The following is a 25,907-nucleotide window of genomic DNA, read 5'->3' as shown; positions in this document are numbered from 1 at the left end:
AGCAGAGGGAGAGTTGGAAGCGGCAGGGGTAGGAAGACAGGGAGGTTCAACAAGGGCAGGGATTGGAAGCCCACTGCCTGCCAATGGGAAGCAGAGTCAGACCACATCCAGAGGACCTTAGGTTCCCCATCCCTGAGCAAGAGCTTCATTCCAAATATGGGCTTTGAAGCAGAACAGGTGTACAAAAGGGGGCAGGAATGACGAAAGAATTGAAGACTTCTAAAGTGACCCAAAGTCCTACAACCAGAAAAGTTGAGGTCAGAGGCAGGCGTTTCTCAGGAGAAAGATGATTCTGCACCCCTCGAAAGGTCACCTGAATCAGTCTGGGCTAATACACACAAACAAGTTTTATAGGCTTGAGAAAATTTAACAAACAATTGCAGAATTCTGGGGACTTGACGGTCTAGAATGTCTGCTGAAAGTTCTCTTGGAAATTCCTAGTGCTCCCTCACAGAACTCCATTTCCCAAGATTCCTTAAGACTGGGAATGAGAAAAGTCAGAGCCTTCTGGGTCAGGCCAAAGGAGACCCATCGAGTCCAGGATCCTCTTCTCCCAATGGCCAACTATGGACCCCAATGGGCAAGCAGGATTGGAACCCCAGAGCCTTTCCCTTGATGCCGTTTCCTGCAAGTGAGATTCAGAAGCATCACTGTCTCTGATGGTGGAGGGAGAGCAGAGCCAGCCAGACTAGGAGCCATTAGAGCTTCTCCTCCATGAATCTGCCTAGTCCATCTTTCAGGCCACCCAGGTTGACATCTGATGTCTTTCCACAGGGAGGGAGCCACTGCCAAGAAGGCCCTCTGCCTGGTACACTGTAACTGAATCACCGGAGGAGGAGGACCTCAGTGTCTGGGCCGAGCGATGGGGGTGGAGACGCTCCTTTGGGGCTGCCTTCAGATGTCTTCTAAAGCCTTTATACTTGCTTGTCTCCTTGGCACAGGCGTGGCATTACTCCATACCCTCCAGGATTTCTCAGAGGAAAATAGGCATGTCTAAAGGAAAATCACAGCATTCTTTGATCAAATCAGAAACCAGGACGGCCTCTTTAAATCCAGGAGGAGGAACTTTGGCGCAGGGTATAAAAGGCTCCAGCCCTGGAAGGAGCTCTAGTTCAACTTAGAAGGTTTTCTCCAGCAGCCGAGAGAAGCTCCCAGCCCACAGCCAGCCATCATGACCGAGATGCAGATCATCACCACTATCGGGATAACAATGGAGGTGCCCGTCATTCGTGCGGAAGCCCTTGGCGAGTAAGTCCAGGGGTGGTTGCCTCTCTAAGCAGGTTGAGCAGGTGCTCCTCTTTCCACCTGGATAATAACCATCCATGCCACTCCCCTTTTCCTTCCTTCCTTCCTTTGTTCCTTCTCTGCAGCCTGCTGGTGGTCTACCCCTGGTGCCAGAGGCTCTTCGCTGCCTTCGGGAACCTCTCCAGCCCTGCCCTCTCATTAGGAACCTCTCCAGCCCTCTTTGCACAAGGTCAAGGAGGCTTTTTCCGAGCTGCGTGAGCTGCTCTGCGACAAGCTCCACGTGGACCCCGTCAACTTCAGGGTGAGGCTGCTCCCCCGCCCCAAGGGGCTGCCTGGCGGGGGGGGGACTGGGGGTGTCGTGTGTGTGTATCACTCTTGGTGGCTTACAGGACATAAAACATGGTAAGACATTAGACATTTCCTGTTACAGGGTTGCCTTCAGATTTCAGTTAGTTGTTTATTTCCATGGCATCTGGTGGGAGGGCATTCCACAGGGCGGGCGCCACAACCAAGAAGGCCCTCTGCCTGGTTCCCTGTAACCTCACCTCTCACAGTGAGGGAACCGCCAAAAGGGAGCTGGACCTCAGAGTCTGGGCTGAACAATGGGGGTGGAGACCCTCCTTTGGATATACAGGGCTGAGGCCTTTTAGGGCTTTCAAGTCAACACCACAACTTTGAATTGTGCTCAGCGATCTTAACAGCCACTGCCAGTCACCAGTCTAGCTGCCGCATTCTGGATTAGTTGCAGTTTCCGCGTCACCTTCAAAGGTAGCCCCACATGGGGGGCATTGCAGTTAGTCCAAGCGGGAGATAACTAGAGCATGCACCACTCTGGTGAGACAGTCTGCGGGCAGGTAGGGTCTCATCCTGCGTACCAGATGATGCTGGGAGACAGCTGCCCTGGAAACAGAAATGGCCTTTGCCTCCATGGACAGCTGTGAGTCCAAAATGACTCCCAGGCTGCACACCTGGTCCTTCAGGGGCACAGTCACCCCATTCAGAACCAGGGAGTCCCCCACACCTGCCTGCTCCCAGTCCACCCTAAACAGTGCTTCTGCCTTGTCAGGATTCAGCCTCAATCTGTTGATTCTGCTGTGGGATCTGTTGTGGGGAGAGGGTGTCCCACACATGGGCCCCCTGGCAGAAGAAGTCACCCTCTCTTTTCTCTTCCAGCTCCTGGGCAACATCCTCATTATCTTCCAGCTACCTCCCCACCTTTGGACAGAAATTCACCCCTGCTTACCACCATGCCTTCCACAAGCTGGTCGGGGTGGGGGCTCATGCGCTGGCCTGCCGGTCCCACTGAGACACCCCCAGGGAGAAGCGGCCGCCTCCTGCTGGTCTACCCTTCCAAACCCCATGTGACGCTTGACCCTCTAATAAATCCTCCCTCTGCATCTGACCTGGTTTCCTGTGTCTCCTTCTCTGGGACAGAGGGAGGGGACAGGCCTGGGCGTGGGGGGTAGAAACATCTCCTGTTAGTTGGGGGGCTGGGAAAGGGGGGGCTTCTTTGTCACTCAAGAGGAACCATAGAGCACCACTGGGGGGGGGGGTTCAGGACTCTGTGGCACTTTGCCCCCCTCCCTGAAACTGGAGTGCTTTTCGGAGCCAGGGACCCCCGCTGTTTCCCCAAATCCTTCATCCTCAAAGCTCCTGCCAGACTGACCCCCCATGCCCCAATTGCCCACCCCCCCAGTCATCTCCCCACCCAGTTCTGGCCAGTTGCCCTCTCTGTTCTTCCTACTGTGGAGAAATTGGGGGCGAGAGACTCAGAGGGGGATGCGGACCCTTCCCCTGCTCTGGATTCCATCCCCCAGAATAAAGGGTGGGGGTACCAACAGGGGCCACCCAGAGAGACCCCCAAGGGCCACCCCCCCCCCGCAATGTCCCTCCCTGCCTCTTTCCAGATGGGTGTCGGGGACGGCGCTGCCTGTTAATCGGCAGAGAGAGGGGGGAATACATTTCCTTTTATCCATTTATTTGTTCATTAAATTTGTGGGTTCACAGGATGAAATTACGATATAAAAACACAAAACGCATAATCAAATAAAAACAAAGACAACCCAATAAACACCCCCGCCAACATATTTCACACCCATAATAACATCAAAGGAGTTTACCACTGTAGCAGGAACCCCCCCACCCCAATCATTCTGTTTGCACAAACTTCACACACACTCACACTCACACACTACATACGCCACATTTCTGTTATAAATTCATAGAAAATCAACCATACATCGGATTTGCACTGTTCCATTTTTTACTCCATGTGACAAGGACTATCAGAGGGGGGGTTTGACCCTGGTCAGCCAAAATCCCTTCACTGTCTCAGCACATCTGCAGGAGCCCTGCCCAGATGATCCCAGACAGAAGACAATCAAGACCACAAAGAACTTGCATATGGGAGTGGATTAAACAAAGGACAATGATCAGATCTTCCCTCAGGGGGCAGGAAACTGCAAACTCCCCTTTGTCTCCTGGAAGTGACTCATGGGGAGGGGGGAGAGGAGGAACCAGCCAGGTGACAAGATACTCAGGTTACCACCAACTCCTCCCTCAACCCCTCCTTTCTGTAATATATGCATGATGTTTCTGGGGGTGGGCTTGACCTAGAGGAGGGGAATTTCAAAAGTTTTTATAAGACCTTGCACACTATTTTTCTGGGTCTTTCCTCTCTCCTGCAAGTGAGGGGAACACCCTGATGCATCAGTTCAATAAAGGCCAAGCCTACAGGCTGCTGTTTTGCTCCAAGTTATCCTGGTTGGTGTCTTTGTTTTGTCCAAGGGAGCCCTCGGATTTTTCCTATAACAGTTGGCGACCATTCTCAGGGACACTTGGTCCTCCTGTAAAGGTGAGAGGGGAGATAGAGGGGATCGGGCGCCACTGGGCAACCTTAGCCCAGGGATCCTTCTTCCTCTCCCTGCCTCCTCTTTGCGGGCGGTAATCAACCGTCACCAAAAGCCCAACCAGGGGAAGCAAAGGCAAGGTCAAGCCGGCTAAGGAAAAGGATCCCGGGATCCGCGAGGGACATCAACGGACGTGAGTATGGTTTTGAAGTAAATACATTGGGAGGGGGGTGGAAAGTAACGTCTCCACAACAGCCGGACTTTTCTCCTTTATTTCCAACGTTACACCTACAAATCCTGAATCTCCTTTTCTCTCTCTCTCCGTTTTCCTCTCGGAGTGTGGCCAGGAAAACGTGGTGTTTATTGTTTTTCTGACGTCCTTTTTCGGAGTCGGCCAGAGGCGTCCCCTACAAATCTCTCTCTCCTTTTTCTCCCCCGTTTTCCTCTCGGAGTGTGGCCAGGAGAACGTGGTGCTTATTGTTTCTCTGACGTCCTTTTTCGGAGTCGTCCAGGGGCGTCCCTACAAACCTCTCTCTGCTTTCCCTGTTTATGCAAATGAAGCTGCCCCTCCTGCCTGGCGACCTTTGTTAGGGATGACCCGGGTACGTGAGAACGCAAGGTCATTTGTTTCCTTTCAAAACTTTGTTTTCTCGGGTCCTGATCTGGCACTGCACTGCGCAGGCGTTCAAAAGGAATCCGAACTTAGTCCAAAGGCTAGGCAGGAGGCTGTTGTGGAAGAGGAAAGCGGGAGGTTCACAATTTGGGGCCCCCACACTAGGGTTAGTCTCGTGAAGCAACTCAAAAGGAAAACTTAGCTTGAGGTAAAGGTTTTCGGGCCAGGTGTCCCGAGGTAAAGGTTTTCGGGCCAGGTGTCCCGAGGTAAAGGTTTTCGGGCCAGGTGTCCCGAGGTAAAGGTTTTCGGGCCAGGTGTCCCGAGGTAAAGGTTTTCGGGCCAGGTGTCCCGAGGTAAAGGTTTTCGGGCCAGGTGTCCCGAGGTAAAGGTTTTCGGGCCAGGTGTCCCGAGGAAAAGATAAGTGAAAGCTGGGATAGTCTAGGATATTCTGAATACTGAGGATATTCTCTATTCCCCTTTCTTCCCGTCACCCCTTTTCCCTCGTGTGTGTCTCTACCCCTCTATCTTTAACATATGAGAGAATGGGAGCTCACTAAACACCCTAGCTGGACTCCTCCTGGCAACAAAGCTTCCATGAAGCCTTTTGCCCAAGAGAGGACTCTAATATGCCCCTCCAGCTTGTCATCTCCAATTAGAGAAAAAATAGAAATAAAATAAAGGGGGAAAAATGGTCAAGTTTGTGTTGTTAAACTGTAGCCTAGAGCTGGAACATGAAACTGTAAACTTAATGGTGCACAGAAGGCAGTAGATATAATAACAGCCCATGTTCTTAAATGCACATAGTTTTAAATTGCAAGCTTGCTTCAAAAAATCTTAAATCTAAGGAAGCCATGTTGCGCCTTATAAAACAAAACAAAATGGAGAATGGAGTGTGCAAATGTTTGTTGTTTGAGAGAGGCTCTAAAAGAGAGTTTCCCTCCCAAGTGGTGAAATCCTGTATACGTGCTACTTGTGTTCTGAAAGGGGGATTACCCCACCTCTTTCTTCTAGTTTTAAGTGAGGAGGGTGATTTTAAGTCTAATGGTAAATGATGTTTTGTTGTAATTTTTGAGTTTGCTCCAGTCTATTTTGGAAGGAGAAGTTAACCTAATGTTTCTGCTGCAAAAGCCTAGTTGAGCACAACTGCTCTCAAGCTAAAATGCAGTGTATGTATTTCATTAAGCATATGCCTATAAAAGTATGGTGTTCATTCTAAGAAAAAAATATTTGAGTCCAGTTTTAACTTTGATTTGGTTTGACAGAAGAGTTATTGTAAGGCTCCTGATATCAGTCTCTATAAGACTTCATGGCCTCTTTTGTTAGAAAATGCCCCCCTCCCCCTTGTTTCACTCTGCCTCTTTCAGTTGTTTTCTCCCTTCTTACTTCTGTGCCAGGTAAATTTACTCCCGAGTAAGTTTCCTTTAAAGGAAACTGCAAAGAGGGGAGGGGACAACACTTGTGTATTCCCTGTAAAAAATCAAATCTAGGGCTGCTTTAACTGTGCTTTATAAGAGATCCTCTCCCTATCTTACGAAAACTGTTCACTTCTTCCTTAAATATCATTTCAAACTCACTCAAACTATCTTAAGATCTGCAAAAAGGGTTCTGTGTAAAGTTATGTACTTTTATTTTCCTCTTCCTTAGTACATGATATGAGCATAGATGTTTCCTTTCCCAGCTGTAAATCTGTACTTAAATGTGTATGCCTCTTTGGTAGTACAAATCTTGCTGCGAAATCTTGCTGTGAACCCTATATTTTGGAGGGTTGGACTAGATGACCCCAGGGTCCCCTTTCAACTCTCCCAATTTGTGGCTGTGTGGAAGGCTATGTGTCTGCAAGCATTGGAGGGTAATTCTTAAATTCTGGTGTGGTAATGGAACTGAAATTCAGCCTAGCTTTGCTCTTTAGTTTTAAAAGGTGAGAGGTGAAGCCCAACTGGTAATATCAAGCATTTGAGTGATTACAGTGTTTATCATTTTGTCTACTATTTAAAAATCAGATTTAAAAGTCTACTCAAAGTTTAAGCACATACAAATGAATAATCAAGTAGAATTAGCCTTGACCATTCCTGTAGATAAAGGGCAGTAAATAATAATATTAATAATAATAATAATATTTTTTTGTCTGCAAATGGTAAGGCTGAAATGGCTGAGAATGTTAAAAAAAAAAAATAAAGAAAAAATCCTATGAATTCTGATCCTCTGGCCATTTTCCCCATATATAAGGGCGTGGCATTGTTCTGCGAATAGCCAGAGGGATATTAGCCCTTTCCTGTACATAAAGGAAGCAGTCTCGTTTGCTTGGGCTGAAATTGCTAGCTTTGGTGAATACTTAAATTGCTGAGTTTCTCTTTTTTGTTTAAAATCAAACCCTGTTTTCAAAATCTACTCCTTACCCTTCCTTTCCCTTATTCAAATGGTAATTTAGCCAAAGGATGCAACATTTTCAATAGTATAAAAGGTTTGCTGAGACATGAACTCTGCACATTAGAGGCTAGATCAGTCAAAAAAAAAAAAAAGGAGAGAAAGAGAGAGAGGAAAGGGGGAACTGTAGGGTGGAGAGAGGAGGTTTTGAGAGCTTGCCTGCAGGGAGAAGCTTATCCAAATTTCCTTATGAAAAGAACTTGGAACCATTGGGGGAGATCATCCTTGATGTGTCTTTTGCTCCAGGGACTAATTAAGACAAAGGGGTTGGGTACTGGACCATCAAGGGTCAAGAGGTTGCCAGGTTTCAGGTCTTGACATGACGATTTCTTTTCACAGGTAAATATCAAAGCACTCCCACTGTGAGTTCCTCTCTTGAGTAGTTTGCCTCCCCAATGGGATTTAAATTTTATAACAGTTTTGTGTGTGTGTGTGTATATGCCTATGCATTTTAGGAACAGCATTTCCTGACAGACTTCTCACATGAAATAATTTCCCCTTTTAACAGGATATGTGAACCCCATTAACAAAGTGTTTGTCCCTTCTTTTCTCCCACAGCACAAATGATAATGAGGGGATGCAAACAGTGATTTAAATACTCTATAAAAGTAATTGCATTTGTATTTCTTTTGTCTTTCTTCCCTTAAAGCCAAACAGTCACTTTCTTTCTGTTCAGCAAAACAAGTCTGAATCCCTGCTATATTAGTTGATTTTCCTCTATCTCTGACACTTTTTTAGGTTACAAATAATCTGTTTTTCATTTATTAATCAGTTTTTCATTGGGTTGTTAGAATGCCAAAACAAGTTACTTCAGGTGACTTCAGGTTAAAAACAAAAAAAAACAAAAAACAAAAAAAAGAAAACAAATTGCGTGTCTTAGCATTTATTTATTTTTGGTTCCTCATAGGTCATTTTGTATCTGTGTGTTCTACTTTGGGGACATGTTCATCACATGTTGAAAGTCAGTTTCATGAAGTTCTTTTATCAGATAGCACATGGTGAATTTAAAGTTTTTTCCCCATGGTTTCCCCATTTCTTTCAGTCTAGTAGTAATCTGCGTGGGTTTGATAATATATTTAATAATAATTCTTTTCTAAATCTGATGTCTTTGTGTCAAGTTTGTTTTCATCTGACTGGTAATCTAATTTTTTGCTTTCTTTGTATTTTTTAACCTTTGTATTTTTTACAGTTCTCTTTCTATACATGTGGAGTAGTTTTTATTTTATAATATGAAAAGAACAACAACAACAAAAACTAAGTGAAGGAAAGCAAACAAACTTAGCAGATAATAACAGTAATTATGTGGAAATGTGATAATAATATTGAAATGAATAAAATGCTTAATGTGCTAAGATTGTTATTATTTGCAGCTTCCCATGGAAACTGGAGGACATCCTTTTTGCCTTTTGCCCCTTCCTTGTCTAACTGTGTCTTTAAGTCTCCCCAAAAAAACCCTGCCCCCTTACAGGATATCACTTCTACAGATGTGCAATGATGAAAAGCAGCAACAACCCCTCAGTTCTTCGCCATCACAAGACCTGCAACACCAGAGTTTTCAAAGTGGCCACAGCTATCTCTTTAAAATGATATAGACTGATGGGGAGTGGGACTGACAAAGGGGGGAGGACTTGAATTGCAAGGACATTTTCCCACTTTTGAACCTTAAGACTGTGCTCCAGGATTCAAAAGATACATGTGTAAAAGATCACAATTGTGTCAAGATATGCAACTGATATTTAATTAGTTTTTTTTGTATTATGTGTTATTATGTAAGAATGTTGAAATGTGTCTGACAGTGTGATTTCCACAAAGGGGGGTATTTTTGTGTGTAATTTTTATGTTTAATGTCTTATTGCTTGCACACCAATTCTCATGCATTTTATACTTTCTGATAGCTCACACTATTGTGTAGTCCAATGTTTAGATAACCACATTTCATTGTCCCACCTGGCACTCTGCCAACTTTCCCTGTCCATTTTAAAATGTGCTAAAACTTGCTTTACCAAGGAGAAGTTTATAAGATACATGAAGGTGCACATGCTTTGGTTTAGCAGGAATGATCCCTTATAGAGTTAAATTGACTTATTTGGACAAAGTGCCCTTTTAAGAACGGTTTTCCTTTAACAGATTGGTTTGAAACGTTGAGAACCATGGGCACATAAATTCAAATTGGACTCAGTTTGAATTGGGCAAGTGTATCCAGGCTGCAATTAGCTTTTTGGTCCTTAAAGTGCAAGTGAGCAACTTCCCAGGATGCAAGACCAGAGCCTGTAATAATAATAAGAAATCCCATGGATTTTGGCCAAGGCAAAGGCATTTCTCTCAGGACGTGTCCGAAACCTGTGCCAGCTGTGGTGGGTGCCAGGCTACATGATAATTATGAAAGCCCTAAGTGGATTCACCAGGGATTGCCACTACTGCGACACCATGCCGATGTGAGACCACAGAAGAGCTACCTTGACACCTGAGAACACACAAATGGCGGGGGGGGAAGCAAACTGCACTTTTCAGTCATTAGTGGACCTTCCTGCCTAAATGTAAAGCATAGATCACTATTGAGGAAATATTTCTTCCAAGGTGCTAGAATACCACAAGTAACTGAGCAACAAAATATTAATTTACGTTATATCCTATGTCTAACTATGTGCACTGTTACACCATTATATTTCTATACAAATATCCTTAAAGTAGCATGATATCCAAGTCCCTTTCAGGTTCACATGGACACACACATCTGGGATGGAGAATACCAGGTTATTATTTACCACCTTAAATTGTGCGGAGAAAAGGATTGCAAAGTAGCCACCTTTGCAATCTTATCTCCGAAGGGGGGAACTGTAGCAGGAACCCCCCCACCCCAATCATTCTGTTTGCACAAACTTCACACACACTCACACTCACACACTACATACGCCACATTTCTGTTATAAATTCATAGAAAATCAACCATACATCGGATTTGCACTGTTCCATTTTTTACTCCATGTGACAAGGACTATCAGAGGGGGGGTTTGACCCTGGTCAGCCAAAATCCCTTCACTGTCTCAGCACATCTGCAGGAGCCCTGCCCAGATGATCCCAGACAGAAGACAATCAAGACCACAAAGAACTTGCATATGGGAGTGGATTAAACAAAGGACAATGATCAGATCTTCCCTCAGGGGGCAGGAAACTGCAAACTCCCCTTTGTCTCCTGGAAGTGACTCATGGGGAGGGGGGAGAGGAGGAACCAGCCAGGTGACAAGATACTCAGGTTACCACCAACTCCTCCCTCAACCCCTCCTTTCTGTAATATATGCATGATGTTTCTGGGGGTGGGCTTGACCTAGAGGAGGGGAATTTCAAAAGTTTTTATAAGACCTTGCACACTATTTTTCTGGGTCTTTCCTCTCTCCTGCAAGTGAGGGGAACACCCTGATGCATCAGTTCAATAAAGGCCAAGCCTACAGGCTGCTGTTTTGCTCCAAGTTATCCTGGTTGGTGTCTTTGTTTTGTCCAAGGGAGCCCTCGGATTTTTCCTATAACACCACCTTCATTGAAACATCAAACAAAGCGATGCAAAATAAAACGCCAGGGGGGCAGCGAACCGGGCAAGTCGCCCTTTGGGGGTCCCAGGCGGAGGTCTATGGGGGGAAAGGGGCAGGTCTCCCCTAATCTTCCGAGGGTATAGAATGGGCACGACCCGCGCTCGTCCGTTAATTTATTTTGGGGGGTTTGTGAGCCGGGATGCACAGAGGCGAGGTTCTCCCCCCGTCCCAGGCTTGGAAGCAGCCGCTCCCCCTGTGGCTTTTGTCCTTCTGACTGCCAGCCAGGTGTCCTCGGGCGCAGAGCAAGCGCCTTCCTGGCGCCCTCCGGCCATTCGCTGGCCCAGAAAGCTGCCTGGCTCCTTCAGCAAAGGATTGCAGACTGTCCCCGAACAGCCCTGGCCAACTCCCGTGGGGAGGGCGGGGAACAGCTTTGAATGGGGACACAATTGGCAAGCGAAGAGTCACACGCCCCCTTCAAAGGGATCCTGATTTCTGCTGCGGGAGAAAAGCATCTGTGTGGAAAGAGGCTGATTTCTGCTTTGCTTGAACGGGGCAAGGAGGGGAGGGAATCTTTTAAGTTATGGGGCTTTTTCCGGATCTGCGTCATCTCCCTTCCCCTGAAGCAAGGAATGCAAAGATTTCGGGAAGAGCGGACTTTAAATTTGCCTCTTTGCGATGGATTTGCCTGAAAGAAGATGGAGAGCAACAACCTTGAGGGAATTTTGAGGGATTTTGACACCCCCCCTTGGGACTTCCTCCTGAGAAATAAAAGCAGTAAAGAAGAAAAAGGGGTGACAACTGGATCGACTGTCTGCTAAGCAGGAAGATTTCTGAGTTCAGGGGGGAGGAAGGAGAGGAGACCAGGATTTTGTGGAGATTACATCAGCCCACCTCCTTGGAGCCTGAAGGTGGAAACAAGAGCAGCGAAAGGGACAGGAGGGACCACATTGCGCAGCATCTTGACGGCTTCTGAGACGCAGAAGAAGAGAAATGGATTCTGCATATTTCTTAATGAGCTGGTTGTACGTAAAATTAAATTTGGTGGATTGTGAAGGGTGGGTGGCGCTGGGAGATTGGCAGTGTCTGTGGAGGGAATGTATATTATATATTTATACAAAACACCTCTAGGGGTTTCATGTTCACCCTCTGCAGTCCGCGCTAGTGAGGCTGAGTTGCTGGTTATGGGGTCCAGAGTTTCAATGGCTTGTCTCTTGAGGATAATTGAGCCCATTGAAGATAATTAATTGCACTTTCAGATGATGATTATTATTATTTCACCATTTATCAATTGAGGGCCCTTGGAATGTAGGACAGGACTCTGCCCCAGGGAGCTCACATTCAGGTTTGACAGCGTGGAGAGAGAACAGCAGAGGGAGAGTTGGAAGCGGCAGGGGTAGGAAGACAGGGAGGTTCAACAAGGGCAGGGATTGGGAGCCCACTGCCTGCCAATGGGAAGCAGAGTCAGACCACATCCGGAAGACCTCAGGTTCCCCATCCCTGAGCAAGAGCATTCTTTCAAAATATGGACCCCGGGATCTGGACCTCAGGGTCTGGGCTAAACAATGGGGGTGGAGACGCTCCTTTGGGTATACAGGGCTGAGGCCTTTTAGGGCTTTCAAGGTGAACACCAAAACTTTGAATTGTGCTCAGTGGTCTTAGCAGCCACTGCCAGTCACCAGTCTTGCTGCCGCATTCTGGATTAGTTGGAGTTTCCGTATCACCTTCAAAGGTAGCCCCACATGGGGGACATTGCAGTAGTCCAAGCGGGAGATAACCAGAGCATGCACCACTCTGGCGAGACAAGCTGGGGATGGGTGGGGTCTCATCCTGTGTACCAGATGGAGCTGGGAGACAGCTGCCCTGGACACAGAAATGACCTGTGCCTCCATGGACAGCTGTGAGTCCAAAATGACTCCCAGGCTGTGCACCTGGTCCTTCAGGGGTACAGTTACCCTATTAAGGACCAGGGAGTCCTGGATGTTTCAATGAAGGTGAGTTTATGGGTGTGAAATATGTTGGCGGGGGTGTTTATTGGGTTGTTTTTGTTTTGTTCATGTGTTCTGTGTTTTTATATTGTAATTTCATCCTGTGAACCCCCAAATTTAATAAACAAATAAATGGATAAAACAAAATGAATTCCACCCTCTCCCTGCCAATTAAGAAGCAGCTCCGTCCGTGACACCCATCTGGAAAGAGGCAGGGAGGGGCATTGCAGGGGGAGAGAGTGGCCCTTGGGGGTCTCCCTGGTTTGTCCATGTTGGTACCCCCACCCCTTATTCAGAGGGATGGAATCCAGAGCAGGGGAAGGGTCCACATCTCCCTCTCAGTCTCTCATCCCCAATTTCTCCAGAGCAGGAAAATCAGTGAGGGCAACAAACCAGAACTGGGTGGGGAGATGACCAACGCGACAGGGGGGGCAATTGGGGCATGGGGGGGGGGTCAGTCTGCCAGGAGCTTTGAGGATGAAGGATTTGGGGAAACAGTGGGGGTCCCTGGCTCCCAAAAGCACTGCAGCTTTGGGGGTGTTAATGGAAAAATCCGAGGGCTCCCTTGGACAAAAACAAAGACACCAACCAGGATAACTTGGAGCAAAACAGCAGCCTGTAGGCTTGGCCTTTATTGATCTGTTGCAACAGGGTGCTCCCCTCACTTGCAGGAGAGAGGAAGGACCCGCAAAAATGGTGTGCAAGACCTTATAAAGACTTTTGAAATTGCCACCATGTAGTATCCGCCCACCCTTCCCCACAGGTGGGCGGGGTTTGCGGCACCAAGCAAGGCTCACCTGGGCAGGTGCCACCCACCTGCTTGAGCTGGCCTTTGACCTGCCCTCGGCCAGGGAGGACAATGGCTGGCCGGGGGTGGGCCTAAGGCCAAAAGAAAAGAGGCTGACCCCTGAGCTCAAGCCTCTTTTGCTGTTCTTCCATCTGGGACCACCCACCCACCCTCCCTCAATTAATATTTCTTGCCTTTTAATTTCAGCTTAGGTCAGCGATCTTCAATTTAATGATTTCTTCTTTACAGGCTAATATTTTGCGTTCCAGGTCAGCGGGCGCTGCTGCGGTCGTAAGATGGTTGCTGTATTCAGAACCGGGAAGGAATTTTCCCTGCATTGGCAGTTTTCGCCTTCCCCGTAGCAATTTCGTCACAACTTTGGCGGTTTTAGGCCTTGGCAAGGTAGCCTTTAGTCTAACATCAAGTTGGGGGGGTGCATTCATGCTCCCTCCCCATGCGGCGGCGCGTGCAGGGCCCGTTAAAGGGGAAACTGGGAGTCCCTGGCCCTGGAGCGGCGGCATGTAGGTCAAACTCCCTGGACGAGGTTAGTGGAAGGGCATGCTGTGTAAATTTGCGCTTTGCAGTCCCCTCTCACTGGACCTCATCTGCCTGCATATCCTCAGCCAGGCGGGCTGAGAGGGCTACCTGCCAAGGCCTGTGCCAAGTTTCCCACTTCTGAAGTTCAATAAAGTTGTGGCCAATTTGAACCCATACTCTGGTCTCTTGTGTTATCATTTGGGAAAAGGGGTAGGCACCACAGACAGGGTTTAGCGCGTGTGTCCGCAAATCAAGACCACCCCCAGAAACATCATACATACATCACAGAAAGGAGGGGTTGAGGGAGGAGTTGTGGTGGTAACCTGAGTGTCCTGTCACCTGGCTGGTTCCTCCTTTCCCCCTCCCCATGAGTACTTTCCAGGTGACAGAGGGGACTTTGCAGTTTCCTGCCCCCAGAGGGAAGAGCTGATTATTGTCCTTTGTTCCAGTCTGTGCTGAATCCACTCCCATATGCAAGTTCTTTGTGATCTTGATGGTCTTCTGTCTAGGACCATCAGGGTTGGCATAGCGACTGGGCAGGGTTCCTGTGTATGTGCTGGTATGCTGAAGGGATTATGGCTGCCCTGTATCAAACCTTCCCCATTTTGTAGTCCTTCCTTCATGGAGTAAAATAAAAGTGGAACAGTGCAAATCCGATGTATGGTTGATTTTCTATGAATTTATAACAGAAGCGTAGGGTATGTAGTGTGTGAGTGTGAGTGAAGTTTGTATAAACTGAATGATTGGGGGGGGGGGTTCCTGCGACAGGGGGGGACAAAGTGCCACAGAGCCGTGAACCCCCCCCCCCACTGGTGCTCAATGGTTCCTCTTAAGTGACAGAGAACCCCCCCCCTTTCCTAGCCCCCCAACTAACTTGAGATGTTTCCCCACCCCCACCCCCAGGCCTGTCCCCTCCCTCCGTCCCAGAGAAAAAGACACAGGAAACCAGGTCAGATTGCAGAGGGAGGATTTATTAGAGGGTCAAGTGTCACATGGGGGCTGGTAGGAGTGGGCCCCACCCCACCCGGTGGGTGGAAAGACCAGCAGGAGGCGGCCGCTTCTCCCTGGGGGGTGTCTCAGTGGTACCAGTAGCTGCCTCTTCTCTGCACTCAGAGCTCCCCTTGCTTTCTTCACAGGGCTGGAACAGGAGCTGCTCAGGCATCCCTTTCTGGAAGGCTGTGGTGCACGGTCCCTGCTTCGGGGTCCTGATCCTGCAGCCCCTTCTCTTCACCACCCATGGGCTCTCCCCCCCCCCCCCCGGCTTGCTGCATGAGCTCCATATGCAGGGATGACTTTGCAGATCTGCCCAGCCTCCTGCTGAGTCAGGCCTGGCTCCGCCTGATAGCTCCGGCTGCAAGAGGCAGACCTGTTGCTCAGGAGGAGGTGAAAATGACTCTGCTGCAGATCACCCAAGCAGCAGCGATTCTGACACAGCAAAAATGCACTTTCACCAAGCGAGCACTGGAATTAAAGGAGCATAACTCAGTCTGCAGGAGCATCGCTGGTTCTTGGCGAGACTCGTTTGACAACAGAGAGAAACTGAACCTTTCGTGTCCTCAGGCCAGTGGAACTCCCTGCCACTGGAGATTCAGGGGGCGCCTTCCATGCAAAGCTTTAGTTGCCTGCTGAAAACATTTCTATTCCTCCCGGACTGTGCAGGCAATTAAGAATTCATCCATTTCCAAATGGTTAATTGATGTCTGTTGTTCACTTTTTCAAAGGTTAAACAGGTATTTTGTCTTTATTGATGTAAATCTCCTGGATATACTTTTGTATGACACAGTGGTGTACAAATATTTTTATAAATGAATATGAAATGTTTTTATAAATAAATATGAAATGTTTTTATAAATATATATGAATGAAGGAAATAAACAAATGAGGAGAGCTGGGCTCCCGTTCCTCCCACTGGCCAACCAGATGTCCAACGGAAGCCCCCCAGCCCCAGCCCCCCTCCCGTGCTTTGCTCTCCCCTCCCCAGTCACAGGCACTCAGTGGCTCAGAGCATATCCCCTCAACTGTGCCAGACCAAACGGGACATCTCATATTTCCCTGCGCGAGCATGGCAGTCATTTGGGGCCCCCTGCTCTCACGCAATGTTGGAATGCGATCTCATTGGGGGGCCAGGGACCTTGTGTGGGTCACGTGATTCACGCAGGAGTGCGACCCCAGAAGATGGGGTCCCGTTTTCCCCTGATGTGGCATTTGACAGTGTGCCATGGGCTGGCTAAAAAGGAGCCTGGTAGCCACTGTGCCCAAGGGCCACGAAAAGGTCTTCTTCTGCTGCTGTGAATGTAATATCTTATTCTGAAATATTCTTTTGAGTTTGGGGTGGGTGGCTTAGCCTGTATGATGCTGGAGCGAGTCCCTTCTCATTCCTGGACCCAGCGAGGGTTGAACTCCTTTGCTGAAGGAGCCAGGCAGGTTTCTGGGCCAGCGAATGGCCTGAGGGCGCAAGGAAGGCGCTTGCTCTGCCCCCGAGGACACCTGGCTGGCAGTCAGAAGGACAAAAGCCACAGGGGGAGCGGCTGCTTCCAAGCCTGGGACTGGGGGAGAACCACGCCTCTTCTTCGTCTGGGAGACAGGGATTTCCATCCCGGCTCACAAACACCCCCCCCCCCATAATGACATTATCGGATGGCCACAGATCATGCCCATTCTGTACCCTCGGAAGATTAGGGGAGACCTGCCCCTTTCCCCCCATAGACCTCCACCTGGGACCCCCAAAGGGCGACTTGCCGGGTTCGCTGCCCCCCTGGCGTTTTATTTTGGATCGCTTTGTTTGACATTCCAATGACGGTGGTAAACTCCTTTGATGTTATTATGGGTGTGAAATATGTTGGCGGGGGTGTTTATTGGGTTGTCTTTGTTTTTATTTGATTATGCGTTTTGTGTTTTTATATCGTAATTTCATCCTGTGAACCCACAAATTTAATGAAGAAATAAATGGATAAATCGAAATGAATTGCAATTGCCCCCTCTCTCTGCCGATTAAGAGGCAGCTCCGTCCCTGACACCCATCTGGAAAGAGGCAGGGAGGGGCATTGCGGGGGGAGAGTGGCCCTTGGGGGGTCTCTCTGGGTGGCCCCTGTTGGTACCCCCACCCCTTATTCAGAGGGATGGAATCCAGAGCAGGGGAAGGGTCCGCATCCCCCTCTGAGTCTCTCACCCCCAATTTCTCCAGAGTAGGAAGAACAGAGAGGGCAACAGACCAGGGTCAAACACCAAGAAATGGGTGGGGAGACAAGCAATGAGACCAGTGGGGCCCTGGGAGCATCGGGGGGGGGACCTTGCCAGGAATTTTGGGGATAAAAGATTTGGCGACACAGCAGGGGTCTCTGGCTCTGAAAAGCACTGCAGCTTGGGGGGGGGGAATGCCATAGCGCTCTAAAACCCCCCAGTGGGGCTTAATGATTCCTCTTGAGTGACAGAGAAGACCCCCCCCTTTCCACGCCCCCCAACTAACCCCCCCACCCCCACCCCCACCCCCAGGCCTGTCCCCTCCCTCTGTCCCAGAGAAGAAGACACAGGAAGCCAGGTCAGATTGCAGAGGGAAGATTTATTACAGGATTTATTACATCCTGTGGACCAGATGGAGCTGGTACAAAGCTGCCCTGGACTCAGAATTCACCTGCACTTCCATGGACAGCTGTGAGTCCAAAATGACTCCCAGGCTGCGCACCTGGTCCTTCAGGGGCACAGTTGCCCCATTTAGGACCAGGGAGTCCCCCCCACACACCTGCCTGTCCCCTGTCCACTCAAAACAGTGCTTCTCTCTTGTCAGGATTCAGCCTCAATCTGTTGAATATGTTGTGGGATCTGTGGTGTTGAGAGGGTGTCCCACACATGGGCCCCCTGGCAGAAGGAGTCACCCCTCTTTTCTCTTCCAGCTCCTGTCAAAGTCCTCATCACCCACCACCCACCCCCTTTGGACAGGAATTCACCCCTGCTTACCACCATGCCTTCCACAAGCTGGTCAGGGTGGTGGCTCATGCGCTGGCTGCCGGTCCCACTGAGACACCCCCCAGGGAGAAGCGGCCACCTCCTGCTGGTCTCTCCTTCCAGCCCCCATGTGACGCTTGACCCTGTCAACAAGTAACAGCGCAGTTCTCGGCGTGTCTAGCTAGAGGGATGTCTTCTTGAATTTGATGGGTATTACTCACAGGTAAATAAATAACTCTGGCAGGGCTTTAGGGCGAGTTCCTGGGAAATTTGAAACTGCCCTGTCCGATTGGACCAAGCTCCATTTAGCCCAGTGCTCTGTCACTGATGGTGGTCAGCCAGGGCATGAGGGTGATGGGTTTTGTCCCCACCCTCAGCCACGATGGGGAAACCCAAATCTTCTCAGGCTCTGTACTCAACGTACAGTGAAAGCACATGATTTCCCCCAAAGACTTCTGGGAAGGGTAGTTTACCCCCTCAAAGAGCCACAATACTTGATATTCTAGAAGGTAAAAATAAATTATTATCAAAAACATACGATTTATTATTGGATTGGTATACGAAAGACGAAGAGATAAAGGAAGCTATGGTTAAATGGGCTATTGATTTCGGCCATAATATCGATTTTGATGCGTGGCAAGAACTGTGGAATGTAAACATGAAATTTACGGCTTGTACTGCTTTAAAAGAGAATTTGTGGGAAATGATCTACAGATGGCATCTAATGCCAGTAAAGCTAGCAAGGATGTATAGAACAAAAAATAAGAAATGTTGGAAGTGTGGAGAGGTAGAGGGTGACCTCTACCATATGTGGTGGACCTGTAGTAAAGTGAAGGGCTTTTGGGATCTAATCTATAACGAACTTAAAAAAATCTTTAAATATACTTTCCCAAAAAGACCTGAAGCTTTTCTACTGGGATTGATTGGAAAGGAAATTGAAAAAAAAGATAAAAACCTCTTTTTATATGCCACGACAGCAGCCAGAAATATGTTAGCTCAGAATTGGAAAACAGACATAATACCGAATATAATGGACTGGCAGGTTAAAATAATGGACTACGCAGAACTGGCCAGACTATCAGGAAAATTAAGAGATCAGGACGAGCAGAAGTTTCAAGAAAATTGGAGTAAATATTTGATGTATATAAGAAACAATTGTAAATCTTTGAAGACACTGGTAGGGTTGGAATAACTCTTACAGCGTGTACGGTAGTTGATAATAAGATATATAGAGTATGGGATATTAGAACTTTATTTGATACTTACCAAAGAAATGGAGGGAAGTCAGAGGCGATAGAGCCTAAGTTAAATATGTAACCTATATATGTGTAATTTATGAGTGTATGTATGTGTACTGAAAATCAATAAAAAATTAATTTGCAAAGAGCCACAATACATAACAAACTGCAGCTCCCGTGATTCAGCTGGAAGCTCAATCTCTTTCTTCAGTGCTGGAGATGGGACAATGTTCTCTCCTGCACCTGAAGGCAGCAAGCCAGCTTGGGGGTGGCAGGCTGTGTTTGTCCTACGATGCCTCACCACTGTGTCCTCCAGCCCTGCATCTGCCCCTGAAGCAGCCACCTCACTCCCAATGACAGGGGTGGCCCTGCGCAATCCTGGCCACATGCCCTGATCTGTACCAGGGCCCAAGAAAGCATGGCAAACAAAGTGGCAATCGCTTGAGGATAATTGAGCACATTGAGGATAATTAATTGCACTTTCAGATTATTACTATTATTATTATTTCACCATTTATCAATTGAGGGCCATTGGAATGTAGGACAGGACTCTGCCCCAGGGAGCTCACATTCAGGTTTGACAGCTTGGGGAGAGAACAGCAGAGGGAGAGTTGGAAGCGGCAGGGGCAGGAAGACAGGGAGGTTCAACAAGGGCAGGGATTGGGAGCCCACTGCCTGTCTTTTTGGGGTTTGTGAGCCGGGATGGAAATCCCTGTCTCCCAGACGAAGCAGAGGCGAGGTTCTCCCCCAGTCCCAGGTTTGGAAGCAGCCGCTCCCCCTGTGGCTTTTGTCCTTCTGACTGCCAGCCAGGTGTCCTCGGGGGCAGAGCAAGTGCCTTCCTTGCGCCCTCAGGCCATTCGCTGGCCCAGAAAGCTGCCTGGCTCCTTCAGCAAAGGATTTCAACCCTCGCTGGGTCCAGGAATGAGAAGGGACTCGCTCCAGCATCATATGGGCTAAGCCACCCACCCCAAACTCAAAAGAATATTTCAGAATAAGATATTACATTCACAGCAACAGAAGAAGACCTTTTCGTGGCCCTTGGGCACAGTGGCTACCAGGCTCCTTTAAGCCAGCCCATGGCACACTGTCAAATGCCACATGGGGGGAAAGCGGGACCCCATCTTCTGGGGCCGCACTCCTGCGTGAATCACGTGACCCACACAAGGTCCCTGGCCCCCCAATGTGCTTTTTTCAAGGCGAGATCACATTCCAAAATCACCTGAGAGCAAGAAGCCCCAAATGACTGCAATGCTCGCGCAGGGAAATATGAGATGTCCCGTTTGTTCTGGCACAGTTGAGGGGATATGCTCTGAGCCACTGAGTGCCTGTGACTGGGGGAGGGGAGAGCAAAGCACTGGAGGGGGTTGGGGGAGGGGGGGGCTTCCATTGGACATCTGGTTGGCCAGTGGGAGCAACGGGAGCACAGCTCCCGTTATTTCCTTCATTCATGTGTATTTATAAAAACATTTCATATTTATTTATAAAAACATTTCATATTTATTTATAAAAATATTTGTACACCACTGTGTCATACAAAAGTATATCCAGGAGATTTACATCAGTAAAGACATAATACCTGTTTAACCTTTGAAACCTCTTCATGGATCACTGCCTTGCCGTGGCGAAGGGGCTTGAATAACTCAGAGAAGCTATGAGCTATGCCGTGCAGGGCCACCCAAGATGGACAGGTCATAGTGGAGAGTTTTGACCAAATGTGATCCACCTGGAGCAGGAACTGGCAAGCCACTCCAGTATCCCTGCCAAGAAAACTCCATGGACAAAGACAACAGGCATATAAAAGTTATGACGCTGGAAGATGAGCCCCTCAGGTCGGAAGGTGTCCAACATGCTACTGAGGAAGAGCGGAGGACAAGTACAAGTAGATCCAGAGCTGATGAAGCGGCTGGGCCAAAGCCGAAAGGACATTCAGTTGCGGATATGCATGGAAGCGAAAGGAAAGTCCAATGCTGTAAAGAAAAATATTGCATAGGAACCTGGAATGTAAGAACCATGAACCTGGGTAAGTTGGATGTGGTCAAAAATGAGATGGCAAGAATAAATATTGACATCTTGGGCATCAGTGAACTAAAATGGACGGGAATGGGCGAATTCAGTTTGGATGACTATCATATCTACTACTGTGGACAAGAAACCCGTAAAAGAAATGGAGTGGCCCTCATAGTCAACAAAAGAGTGGCGAAAGCTGTACTGGGATGCAATCTCAAAAATGATAGAATGATCTCGATACGAATCCAAGGCAGACCTTTTAACATCACAGTAATCCAAGTTTATGCACCAACTTCTGGTGCTGAAGAAACTGAAATTGACCAATTCTATGAAGACTTACAACACCTTATAGAAGTGACACCAAAGAAGGATGTTCTGCTCATAATAGGGGATTGGAATGCTAAAGTAGGGAGTCAAGAGATAAAAGGAACCACTGGCAAGTTTGGCCTTGGAGTTCAAAACGAAGCAGGGCAAAGGCTAATAGAGTTCTGTCAAGAGAACAAGCTGGTCATCACAAACACTCTTTTCCAACAACACAAGAGACGACTCTACACATGGACATCACCAGATGGGCAGCATCGAAATCAGATTGATTATATTCTCTGCAGTCAAAGATGGAGAAGCTCTATACAGTCAGCAAAAACAAGACCTGGAGCTGACTGTGGCTCAGATCATCAGCTTCTTATAGCAAAATTCAAGCTTAAACTGAAGAAAGTAGGAAAAACCACTGGGCCGGTAAGATACAATCTAAGTCAAATCCCTTATGAATACACAGTGGAAGTGAGGAACAGGTTTAAGGATTTAGATTTGGTGGACAGAATGCCTGAAGAACTATGGATGGAGGCTCGTAACATTATACAAGAGGCAGCAACTAAAACCATCCCAATGAAAAGGAAATGCAAGAAAGCAAAGTGGCTGTCCAACGAGGCCTTACAAATAGTGGGGGAGAGAAGGCAAGCAAAATGCGAGGGAGATAGTGAAAGATACAGGAAATTGAATGCAGATTTCCAAAAAATAGCAAGGAGAGACAAGAAGGCCTTCTTAAATGAGCAATGCAAAGAACTAGAGGAAAACAATAGAATGGGAAGAACCAGAGATTTGTTTAAGAAAATTGGAGATATGAAAGGAACATTTTGTACAAAGATTTCCATAATAAAAGACAAAAGTGGAAAGGACCTAACAGAAGCAGAAGACATCAAGAGGTGGCAAGAATACACAGAGGAACTATACCAGAAAGAAACTATACCAGAAAGAAATTGATGTCTCGTATACCCCAGATAGTGTGGTTGCTGACCTTGAGCCAGACATCCTGGCTTTCCAGACATCCTGGAAAGTGAAGTCAAATGGGCCTTAGAAAGCATCGCTAATAACAAGGCCAGTGGAAGTGATGATATTCCAGCTGAACTATTTAAAATTTTATTTTTTTAAAATATTTTTTATTGAGTTTCTTTTCTTAAAGTCATAGATACAAAATTAGAGTAAGAAAATACAAGAAACAAATACAAAACCGAAATAGTAAAAAGATCAATACAATCCAACTTTCAGTCGTTTTTTCAGTATTCCAAATGGACTTCCCCACATCCTCCCGACTCTGCGTTCTTTGTAATAAAAGTTTCAGCAATTTGTTACCCTGTTTCTTAACTTACTGTGTCTTTCAGTTATTATGTTTCTAAGTACCACCCCATTCATGTCTCCCATCATAATGATGTTGGGATAGTCCAAATAGTCCAGCATAGTCTCATGCAGCTTCTTAAAAAATTCCGATTTCCCATCGTTGGGTGCATATATTCCTAATATCAGGAATTTTTCTCCCTGTGTCTGAATTTCAATCGCCAAAATTCTTCCTTGTTCATCTTTAAATAAAAATTTCGGTGACAGGCTCTCCTTTGCATAAATTACCACTCCTCTTTTCTTGACTCTGTCAGATGTGATAAATTCCTGGCCTAATCTTTTGTTGATTAGCACTTTCCTGTGGAGCCTGGTCACATGAGTTTCTTGCAAACAGATAATGTCCAAATGTTCTTTTTTCAAGATGTGAAATATTTTCCTTCTTTTTTCCGGGGAATTTCCACCGTTTATATTCCAACTTAGTAGCTGCAGAGACATCCTGTACTAATATGTTGATCCTATTGTGGGGTCTTCTCCTTTTCCTCTGCTCCCGAGGGTATGGGCAATGGTCCAGCTCCAGGTGTTGGGCCCGGTAGTGGCCAAGCTGCTGCTGCTCCTTTTTGGAGGTCTTCTCCGTGGTCGTGTAGGAACTTATGCTGATCTTCTGTCGATTTGATTTTAACCTTCTTTTCTTTGTATGTAAAAGATAGTCCTTGTGGGAATTCCCACCTATAAGGAATTCCGTTGTGTCTCAAAAGTTTTGTCAGTTCTGTATAGGCTGCTCTAAGGTCCAGTAATTGTTTAGGTATATCTCTGTAAATTTCCGCCTTTTTATCTTGTATTTCAAGTGAATTTTTGAAATGAAGGCCTAGTATCTTATCTCTCTCTTCCCTTGATCTCAAAATTATCAAACAGTCTCTGGATCTGTCCTTCCTTACCACTCTTCCCAGTCTGAATGCCGAAAAAATTTTAAAGTCGTTATCTTCTTTTATACCCCAGAACTTGGAAAATTCTGTTGTCAGGTAGCCGATCAAATCTCCTTGTTCAAGTTCTGGAATAGCTCTCAGTCTGAGGTTATTCTCACGATTTTTCAATTCCACCATTGACAGGTAGGCTTGTTGTTCGCCAATCTGTTTGCGCAGAGGTTTGACTTCTCCCTTAATCTCCTCGACCCCTTTATTCGCTTGCTCTGCTTTTTGAGAGGCTTCCACAGCTAGTTTACGGTTTTCGGCCGTTGCTCCTTGTAGGTTTTCAATTGCTTGTGTATGCTGGGAAACCTGGTCGGTCAGTTTCTGGATCAAGGATATAGATTGGTCAGTTTTTGATGATTGGTCATCAACCTTTTGGTTTAAGGTTGACAGTTGTTCCAAGATTTGTTTTAAAACTGCTTCAGAGCCTCCTGCTGCCATATCTTCCTCTGCAACCTTTTCTGTTTCTGCCTTCTGTGCTACCAGTGGGACCGATGATCTGCGTCCTTGGATCAAAGTTGTTTGTACCAGTTGTCCAGACTTTTTTTCCTTTTCTTTTTCCTTGGCTTCCTTAGCTTTAGCGGCTCTTGTTTTTCCTGTACCACTCATTACACATCTGTCAATGTTCAAGGTCAACTTAACTATTGTCCCATGGGAAAGGCAGATCCAGTTTGTAAACAATCAGTAGAGAGAAAGTCAAAATAAAAAGCAGTTCCCAGGCTTTTATAATTCCAAAGTCCTCTAGGGGGAGTGCCACCAGAATTCAAGACAAAGAAGGAAGTTTTCCGCCATTAAAGTCCCTTTAATCCCAGCCCAAAAGCTCTATAGTCCGGGGCAAAAGAGAGGTTCCCCAGAGCTCTTTTTATATTTAACAAAGTTTCTATAAAAGTGCCTGCAACAATGTCAAATCCAGTCTATTTGTGCTCAAAAGTAACAGTTAAGCAGTAACAGTTTCCGCAGTTTGACAGTTCTCTCCTGTCTGGCAGCCCGACGATCTGGCTCTTTATCTTAAGTAATCCAAAAGCAAGAGGATAGCTCGAATTCAAAGTCCCTTTAACTTAAAAAAGATCTATTCTTTCCTTTAAACAACCAAGTCCATAAATGCACGAAAGTTCCAACTTTGACAGCTCTCTTTCAAAGCGCTTCCCGCTTCTCGGAGTCTTTGCTTTGATCTTGCTAGCAATGTCGGGAGACGGACTTCCTTTTATTTTTAATCTCCCGTTTTCAGCCGAATTCAAAAATTTAGTTTCCAAATTAATGCCCCTTACTCACGGGTATGTTGCTTGCAGCCTGATTTCAGGAAGAAAGGTCGGCGCTCGTCCGTAACAGCCGCGCGGCTTCGCTTCCGCGGAAAGAGCGATGAACTCACAGCACCGCAACTCCTTCAACACTCCGGAGCCCCTTACGGGGTTCCTTCTGCGTATTCGGGGTCGCTTCTGGCACCCGCCAAGTCCCACGGCCACGGGCTCACTCTACCCGTGGTTTATCTTAATGGGTCGCCGCTATGCCGCAGCATGCGACCCTTTTCCGCGGAGCCCCTCTTCAGAGGATGAAGAGGACCGCCATTACGATTTCGCGCCGCCTCCGGAAGTCTGAACTATTTAAAATTTTAAAAGATGATGCTGTTATGGTGCTACACTCAATATGCCAGCAAATTTGGAAAACTCAGCAGTGGCCAGAAGATTGGAGAAGATCAGTCTACATCCCAATCCCAAAGAAGGGAAGTGCCAAAGAATGCTCCAACTACCGCACAATTGCACTGATTTCACACGCTAGCAAGGTTATGCTTAAAATTCTACAAGGCAGGCTTAAGCAGTATGTGGACCGAGAACTCCCAGAAGTGCAAGCTGGATTTAGAAGAGGCAGAGGAACCAGAGACCAAATTGCAAACATGCGCTGGATTATGGAGAAAGCTAGAGTTCCAGAAAGACATCTACTTCTGCTTCATTGACTATGCAAAAGCCTTTGACTGTGTCGACCACAGCAAACTATGGCAAGTTCTTAAAGAAATGGGAGTGCCTGATCACCTCATCTGTCTCCTGAGAAATCTCTATGTGGGACAAGAAGCTACAGTTAGAACTGGATATGGAACAACTGATTGGTTCAAAATTGGGAAAGGAGTACGACAAGGCTGTATATTGTCCCCCTGCTTATTTAACTTATATGCAGAATTCATC

At 47.1% G+C, this 25,907-nt stretch overlaps 1 protein-coding gene and 2 long non-coding RNA genes across 4 annotated transcripts in view; all 3 read left to right on the top strand.

The window, feature by feature from the left end:
• Window positions 1-10,598, top strand: part of LOC144327618 (uncharacterized) — a 42,775-nt gene extending 32,177 nt beyond the window's left edge. For both annotated transcript variants that reach the window (XR_013392739.1, XR_013392740.1), the window contains one exon: window positions 9,846-10,598. This is a non-coding gene — a long non-coding RNA (uncharacterized LOC144327618). The remainder of the gene's footprint in view (window positions 1-9,845) is intronic.
• LOC114589664 (uncharacterized) overlaps window positions 1-25,907 on the top strand; it is a 999,511-nt gene that overhangs the window by 634,350 nt on the left and 339,254 nt on the right. The window lies entirely within an intron of this gene.
• Window positions 4,790-5,396, top strand: LOC144327624 (uncharacterized). Its single transcript, XR_013392746.1, has 2 exons — window positions 4,790-4,944; window positions 5,119-5,396. It is a non-coding gene; the product is annotated as an uncharacterized LOC144327624 (long non-coding RNA).

This window comes from Podarcis muralis, chromosome 4 (assembly GCF_964188315.1).
Source record: "Podarcis muralis chromosome 4, rPodMur119.hap1.1, whole genome shotgun sequence".
NCBI lineage: Eukaryota > Metazoa > Chordata > Lepidosauria > Squamata > Lacertidae > Podarcis > Podarcis muralis.
Note: the sequence above shows the minus strand (reverse complement) of the source record. Positions and strands in the feature narration are given on the sequence as shown.